The sequence below is a fragment of the Salvelinus sp. IW2-2015 genome, linkage group LG6.1 (assembly GCF_002910315.2).
Source record: "Salvelinus sp. IW2-2015 linkage group LG6.1, ASM291031v2, whole genome shotgun sequence".
Lineage (NCBI taxonomy): Eukaryota > Metazoa > Chordata > Actinopteri > Salmoniformes > Salmonidae > Salvelinus > Salvelinus sp. IW2-2015.
In genome coordinates, this window is record NC_036845.1 from 3,590,204 (window position 1) to 3,599,086 (window position 8,883).

The 8,883-nt window shown below is 43.7% G+C and overlaps 1 protein-coding gene across 1 annotated transcript in view; it reads left to right on the forward strand.

The window, feature by feature from the left end:
• Nucleotides 1-8,883, forward strand: part of LOC111964915 (glutamate receptor ionotropic, kainate 2) — a 184,180-nt gene that overhangs the window by 133,834 nt on the left and 41,463 nt on the right.

Sequence of the window (8,883 nt, forward strand, 5' to 3'; positions counted from 1 at the left end):
TTTTGGTCGCGGATCACTGTCTGTACTGGAGGATAGCTTGGTCAGGATCACTGTCTGTACTGGAGATAGCTTGGTCAGGATCACTGTCTGTACTGGAGGATAGTTGTCAGGATCACAGTCTGTACTGGAGATAGCTTGGTTAGGATCACTGTCTGTACTGGAGGATAGTTTGGTCAGGATCACAGTCTGTACTGAAGGCTATTCTGGTCAGGATCACTGTCTGTATTGGAGGATAGCTTGATCAGGATCACTGTCTGTACTGGAGGATAGCTTGGTCAGGATTACTGTCTGTACTGGAGGATAGCTTGGTTAGATCACTGTCGTGTAACTGGAGGATAGCTTGTTAGGACACTGTCTGTACTGGAGGATAGCTTTGGTCAGGAGTACTGTCTGTACTGGAGGATAGCTTGGTCAGGATCACTGTCTGTACTGGAGGATAGCTTGGTCAGGATACTGTCTTGTACTGGAGGATAGCTTGGTTAGGATCACTGTCTGTACTGGAGGGGGATATTTTGGTCAGGATCACAGTCTGTACTGGAGGATAGCTTGGTTAGGATCACTGTCTGTACTGGAGGATATTTTGGTCAGGATCACAGTCTGTACTGGAGGATAGTTGGTCAGGATCAAGTCTTACTGGGAAGCTTGGTCAGGATTACTGTCTGTACTGAGGATAGCTTGGTAGGATCACTGTCTGTACTGGAGAATAGCTGGTTGAGATCACGTCTGTACTGGAGGATAGTTTGGTCAGGATCACAGTCGTACTGAGGATAGCTTGTCAGGATCACTGTCTGTACTGGAGGATAGTTTGGTCAGGATCACAGTCACAGTCACAGTCACAGTTCCAACTAACTACTGAAAGAGCTGCTTCCTGTGCTTGGCCCTCCTGTGTTGAACATAATAAACGGCTCTCTAAACGGCTCTCTGTCCACCGGATGTGTACCAAACTCACTAAAAGTGGCAGTAATAAAGCCTCTCTTGAAAAAGCCAAACCTTGACCCAGAAATATTTAAAAAACTATCGGCCTATATTGAATCTTCCATTCCTCCAACATTAGAAAAAGCTGTTGCGCTGCAACTCACTGCCTTCCTGAAGACAAACAATGTATACGAAATGCTTCAGTCTGGTTTTCGACCCCATCATTGTACTGAGACTGCACTTGTGAAGGTGGTAAATTACCTTTTAATGGTGTCAGACCGAGGCTCTGCATCTGTCCTCATGCTCCTAGACCTTAGTGCTGCTTTTGATACCATCGATCAAATCAAATCAAAGTTTCTTTGTCACGTGCGCCGAATACAACAGGTGTAGACCTTACAGTGAAATGCTTACTTACAGGCTCTAACCAATAGTGCAGAAAAAAAGGTGTGTGTGTGTGTGTGTGTGTGTGTGTGTGTGTGTGTGTGTGTGTGTGTGTGTTGTGTGTGGTGTGGTGTGTGTGTGTGTGTGTGTGTGTGTGTGTGTGTATAGGTAGGTAAAGAAATAAAACAGTAAAAATACATTTGAAAATAAGAGTAGCAAGGCTTTATACAGACACGGTTAGTCAGGCTGATTGAGGTAGTATGTACATGTAGGTATGGTTAAAGTGACTATGCATATATGATGAACAGAGAGTAGCAGTAGCGTAAAAGGAGGTTGGTGGAGTGGGACACAATGCGATAGCCAGTTAGCAATGTGCGGGAGCACTGGTTGGTCGGCCAATTGAGGTAGTATGTACATGGATATATGGTTAAAGTGACTATGCATATAAGATAAACAGAGAGTAGCAGCAGCGTAAAAGAGGGGTTGGGGGGGCACAATGCAAATAGTCCGGGTAACCATTTGATTACCTGTTCAGGAGTCTTATGGCTTGGGGGTAAAAACTGTTGAGAAGCCTTTTTGCCCTAGACTCGGCACTCCGGTACCGCTTGCTATGCGGTAGTAGAGAAACAGTCTATGACTGGGTGGCTGGGGTCTTAGATTTTTTATTTATTTATTTATTTATTGATGAGCTTTGAGGGTACTATGGTGTTGAACGCTGAGCTGTAGTCAATGAATAGCATTCTCACATAGGTGTTCCACCACATTCTTTTGGAGAGATTGGAAACCCAAATTGGTCTACACGGACAAGTTCTGGCCTGGTTTAGATCTTATCTGTCGGAAAGATATCAGTTTGTCTCTGTAATGGTTGTCCTCTGACAAATCAACTGTAAATGTCGGTGTTCCTCAAGGTTCCATTTTAGGACCACTATTGTTTTCACTATATATTTTACCTCTTGGGGATGTCATTCGAAAACAAAATGTTAACTTCACTGCTATACGGATGACACACAGCTGTACATTTCAATGAAACATGGTGAAGCCCCAAAATTGCCCTCGCTAGAAGCCTGTGTTTTCAGACATAAGGAAGTGGATGGCTGCAAACTTTCTCTGACAAAACAGAGATGCTTGTTCTAGATGCTTGTTCAAACTCGGACAAAACAGAGATGCTTGTTCTAGGTCCCAAGAAACAAAGAGATCTTCTGTTGAATCTGACAATTAATCTTGATGGTTGTACAGTCGTCTCAAATAAAACTGGTGAAGGACCTCGGCGTTACTCTGGACCCTGATCTCTTTTTGACGAACATATCAAGACTGTTTCAAGGACAGCTTTTTTTCCATCTACGTAAGATTACAAAAATCAGAAACTTTCTGTCCAAAAATTACGCACAAAAATTAATCCATGCTTTTGTACTTCTAGGTTAGACTACTGCAATGCTCTACTTTCCGGCTACCCGGATAAAGCACTAAATAAACTTCAGTTAGTGCTAAATACGGCTGCTAGAATCCTGACTAGAACCAAAAATTTGATCATATTATTCCAGTGCTAGCCTCCCTACACTGGCTTCCTGTTAAGGCAAGGGCTGATTTCAAGGTTTTACTGCTAACCTACAAAGCATTACATGGGCTTGCTCCTACCTATCTTTCCGATTTGGTCCTGCCGTACATACCTACACGTACGCGTACGGTCACAAGACACAGGCCCCTAATTGTCCCTAAATTTCTAAGCAAACAGCTGGAGGCTTTCTCCTTTAGAGCTTTCTCCTATAGAGCTCCATTTTTATGGAATGGTCTGCCTACCCATGTGAGAGATGCAGACACGGTCTCAACCTTTAAGTCTTTACTGAAGACTCATCTCTTCAGTGGGTCATATGATTGAGTGTGGTCTGGCCCAGAAGTGTGAAGGTGAATGGAAAGCTCTGGTGCAACGAACCGCCCTGCTGTCTCTGCCTGGCGCGTTCCCCTCTCTCCACTGGGATTCTCTGCCTCTAACCCTATTACAGGGGCTGAGTCACTGGCTTACTGGTGCTCTCCATGCCATCCCTAGGAAGGGTGCGTCACTTGAGTGGGTTGAGTCACTAACGGATCATCCTGTCTGGTTGGCGCCTCCCCTTGGGTTGTGCCGTGGCGGAGATCTTTGTGGGCTATACTCGGCCTTGTCTCAGGATGGTAAGTTGGTGGTTGAAGATATCCCTCTAGGCGTGTGGGGCTGTGCTTTGGCAAAGTGGGTGGGGTTATATCCAGCCTGTTTGGCCCTGTCCGGGGTATCATCGGATGGGGCCTCAGTGTCTCCTGACCCCTCCTGTCTCAGCCTCCAGTATTTATGCTGCAGTAGTTTATCTGTCGGGGGGCTAGGGTCAGTCTGTTATATCTGGAGTACTTCTCCTGTCTATCCGGTGTCCTGTGTGAATTTAAGTGTGCTCTCTCTATTTCTCTCTTTCTATCTTTCTTTCTTTCTTTCTCTCTCTCGGAGGACCTGAGCCCTAGGACCATGCCTCAGGACTACCTGGCATGATGACTTCTTGCTGTCCCAGTCCACATGGCCATGCTGCTGCTCCAGTTTCAACTCTTCTGCCTGCGATGGAACCCTGACCTGTTCACCGGACGTGCTACCTGTCCCAGACCTGCTGTTTTCAACTCTCTAGAGACAGCAGGAGCGTGAGAGAAACTCTTAATGATAGGCTATGAAAAGCCAACTGACATTTACTCCTGAGGTGCTGACTTTTGCACCCTCGACATACTGTGATTATTATTATTTGACCATGCTGGTCATTTATGAACATTTGAACATCTTGGCCATGTTCTGTTATAATCTCCTCCCGGCACAGCCAGAAGAGGACTGGCCACCCTCATAGCCTGGTTCCTCTCTAGGTTCTCCTAGGTTTGGCCTTTCTAGGGAGTTTTTCCAAGCCACCGTGCTTCTACACCTGCATTGCTTGATGTTTGGGGTTTTAGGCTGGGTTTCTGTACAGCACTTTGAGATATCAGCTGATGTAAGAAGGGCTATATACATTTGATTTGATTTGATTTGTACTGGAGGATAGCTTGGTCAGGATCACAGTCTGTACTGAGGATAGCTTGGTTCAGTACTGTCTGCATTGTAGGATAGCTTAGTTCAGTACTGTCTGCATTGTAGGATAGCTTAGTACAGTACAGTCTGCATGTAGGATAGCTTAGTACAGTATAGTCTGCATTGTGGATAGCTTAGTACAGGACAGTCTGCATGTTAGGATAGCTTAGTACAGTACAGCCTGCATTGTAGGATAGCTTAGTACAGTACTGTCTGTATTGTAGGATAGCTTAGTTCAGTACTGTCTGTATTGTAGGATAGCTTAGTTCAGTACTGCCTGTATTGGAGGATAGCTTGGTCAGTACTGTCTGCATTGTAGGATAGCTTAGTTCAGTACTGTCTGCATTGTAGGATAGCTTAGTACAGTACAGTCTGTACTGGAGGATAGCTTAGTACAGTACAGCCTGCATTGTAGGATAGCTTTAGTACATATAGTCTGCATTGTAGGATGCTTAGTACAGTACTGTCTGTATTGTAGGATAGCTTAGTTCAGTACTGTCTGTATTGCAGGATAGCTTAGTTCAGTACTGCCTGTATTGCAGGATAGCTTGGTTCAGTACTGTCTGTATTGTAGGATAGCTTAGTTCAGTACTGCCTGTATTGTAGGAGAGCTTGGTTCAGTACTGTCTGTATTGTAGGATAGCTTAGTACAGTACTGCCTGTACTGTAGGATAGCTTAGTTCAGTACTGCCTGTATTGGAGGATAGCTTAGTACAGTACTGCCTGTATTGTAGGATAGCTTAGTTCAGTACTGCCTGTATTGGAGGATAGCTTAGTACAGTACAGCCTACATTGTAGGATAGCTTAGTACAGTACTCCTGTATTGTAGGATAGCTTAGTTCAGTACTGTCTGTATTGTAGGATAGCTAGTTCAGTACTGCCTGTATTGCAGGATAGCTTGTTCAGTACTGTCTGTATTGTAGGATAGCTTGTTCAGTACTGCCTGTATTGTAGGATAGCTTGGTTCAGTACTGTCTGTATTGTAGGATAGCTTAGTTCAGTACTGCCTGTATTGTAGGATAGCTTGTTCAGTACTGCCTGTTTGTAGGATAGCTTAGTTCAGTACAGCCTGTATTGTAGGATAGCTTAGTTCAGTACTGCCTGTATTGTAGGATAGCTTAGTTCAGTACTGCCTGTATTGTAGGATACTTAGTTCGAACTGTCTGTATTGTAGGATAGCTTAGTACAGTACAGTCTGTACGAGATACTTGTTCAGTACTGTCTGTATTGTAGTATGCTTTTCAGTACTGCCTGTATTGTAGGATAGCTTAGTTCAGTACTGTCTGTATTGTAGGATAGCTTGTTCAGTACTCTGTATTGTAGGATAGCTTGGTTTCAGTACTGCTGTATTGTAGCATAGCTTGTTCAGTACTGCCTGTATTGTAGGATAGCTGGTTCAGTACTGTCTCGTATTGTAGGATACTTAGTCAGTACTGCCTGTATTGTGAGTAGCTTGTTTCAGTACTGCCTGTATTGTAGGATAGCTTAGTTCAGTACTGCTGTATTGTAGGATAGCTTGTACAGTACAGTCTGTATTGTAGGATAGCTTATTCAGTACTGTCTGTATTGTAGTATAGCTTAGTTCAGTACTGCCTGTATTGTAGGATAGCTTAGTTCAGTACTTGTCTGTACTGTTGATAGCTAGTTCAGTACTGTCTGTATTGTAGATAGCTTGTAGTAATAGCTGTCTTATTGGAGATAGCTTAGTTCAGTTAGTCTCTGGTATTGTAGGTAGCTTAGTTCAGTACTGCCTGTATTGCAGGATAGTTGGTGTTCAGTACTGTCTGTATTGTAGGATAGCTTTAGTTCAGTACTGCCTGTATTGCAGGATCGCTTGGTTCAGTACGCTGTGAGTTTGTAGGATTAGTTATAGTTCATACTGCCTGAAGATTGTAGGATAGCTTAGTTCAGTACTGTCTGTATTGTAGGATAGCTTAGTTCAGTACTGCTGTATGTAGGATAGCTTAGTACATGTACAGCTCTATCATTGTTAGGAAGCTTAGTACATGTTATACTGCCTGTAGTTTTGTAAGGATAGCTTAGTTCAGTTACGTCTTGTATTGTAGGATAGCTTAGTTCAGTACGGCCTGTATTGCAGGATAGCTTGTCAGTACTGTCTGTATTGTAGGATAGGCTTAGTCAGTACTGCCTGTATTGTAGGATAGCTTGGTTCAGTTAACTGTCTGTATTGTAGGATAGCTTAGTTCAGTAAGAGCCTTTATTGTAGGATAGCTTAGTTCAGTTACTGCCTGTATTGTAGAATAGCTTTGGTTCAAGTACTGTTCGTATTGTGTGGGATAGCTTAGTTTGCAGTACTGTTTTATGTAGGATAGCTAAGTTCAGTACTGTCTGTATTGTAGGAAGCTTAGTTCAGTACTGTTTGTAGTAATCAGCTTTAGTTCAGTACGTCTGTACTTGGATACTTAGTTACAGTACTGTTCTGTATGGAGTGATAGCTATTCAGTACTGTCTGAGTTGGAGCCTTAGTTCAGTACTTGTATCTGAGATACTATTATTTGTATGCAGACGATACGTCTGTTGGTTGAGTCCGTACTGTCGTATTGTAGGATAGCTTAGTGTCGAGTACTGCCTGTAATTGCTAGATAGCTTGGTCAGTACTGTCTGTATTGTAGTGATAGCTTAGTTCCAGTACTGCCTGTATTGTTAGGATACTTGGTCATACGGTCTGTATGTAGGATAGCTGAGTTCATACGCCTGTATTGTAGATAATCCCGTATCCTCCAGTACAGACAGTGATCCTGACCAAGCTATCATCCAGTACAGACAGTGATCCTGACCAAGCTATCCTCCAGTACAGACAGTGATCCCGACCAAAATATCCTCCAGTACAGACTGTGATCCTGACCAAGTGATCCTCCAGTACAGACAGTAATCCTGACCAAGCTATCCTCCAGTTTAGACAGTAATCCTGACCAAGCTATCCTCCAGTACAGACTGTGATCCTGACCAAGTGATCCTCCAGTACAGACAGTAATCCTGACCAAGTGATCCTCCAGTTTAGACAGTAATCCTGACCAAGCTATCCTCCAGTACAGACTGTGATCCTGACCAAGTGATCCTCCAGTACAGACTGTGATCCTGACCAAGCTATCCTCCAGTACAGACTGTGATCCTGACCAAGTGATCCTCCAGTACAGACTGTGATCCTGACCAAAATATCCTCCAGTACAGACTGTGGTTTTGACCAAGCTATTCCACAGTACCGACAGTTGTTCTGATAAAGCTATCCTACAGTACAGACTATAGTTCTGATCAAGCTATCCTACACCACAGACAGTCGTTCTGATAAAGCTATCCTGCAGTATAGACAGTTGTTCTGACCAAGCTATCCAACAGTATAGGCAGTCGTTCTGACCAAGCTATTCTACACTACAGACAGTCGTTCTGATAAAGCTATCCTACAGTAACGACAGTCGTTCTGATCAAGCTATCTTACAGTATAGGCAGTCGTTCTGACCAAGCTATCCTACAGTCTAGACAGTCGTTCTGATCAAGCTATCTTACAGTATAGACAGTCGTTCTGATCAAGCTATCCAACAGTCTAGGCAGTCGTTCTGACCAAGCTATCCAACAGTAAAGGCAGTCGTTCTGGCTTAGCTATCCTACACAATAGACAGTCGTTCTGATCAAGCTATTCTACAGTAAAGACAGTTGTTCTGATCAAGCAATCCTACAGTATAGACAGTCGTTCTGAACAAGATATCCTACACTACAGACAGGCGTTCCGATCAATCTATTCGACAGTATAGACAGTCGTTCTGACCAAGCTATCCTACATTATAGACAGTCGTTCTGACCATGCTCTCCTATAGTATAGACAGTGATCCTGACCCTGACAAGCTCTCCTTATGTATAGACAGTGACCTCTACATGCTCCTACTTATAGACAGTGTTCTACCATGCTCTCCTATAGTAAGACAGTGATCTCTACCATGCTCTCCTGTATAGTAATATGACAGTGATCTGCCCATGCCCTCCTATAGTATAGACAGTGATCCTCACCATGCTCTGCTACAGTATAGACAGTGATCCTCACCATGCTCTCTAGGTATAGACAGTGATCCTGACCATGCTCTCCTATAGTATAGACAGTGATCGCTCACCATGCCTCATACGTATAGACATGATCCTGACCATATCTCCTATAGTAAGACAGTGATCCTACCATTCTCTCCTAATAGTATAGACAGTGATCCTCACCTATGCCCCTAATAGTAAGACAGTGATCCTCACCATGCTCCTCTATATAGACAGTGATCCTGACCATGCCTCCTATAGTATAGACAGTGATCTCACATCTCTCCTATAGTATAGACAGTGATCCTACCATTCTCTCCTATAGTATAGCCAGTGATCCTCACCATTCTCTCCTATAGTATAGACAGTGATCCTCACGTGCTCCCTATAGTATAGACAGTGACTCCCTGACCATGTCCTCCTATAGTCATGAAACAAGTGATCCTCACCATGCTCTCCTATGTAATAGACTGATCCTCACC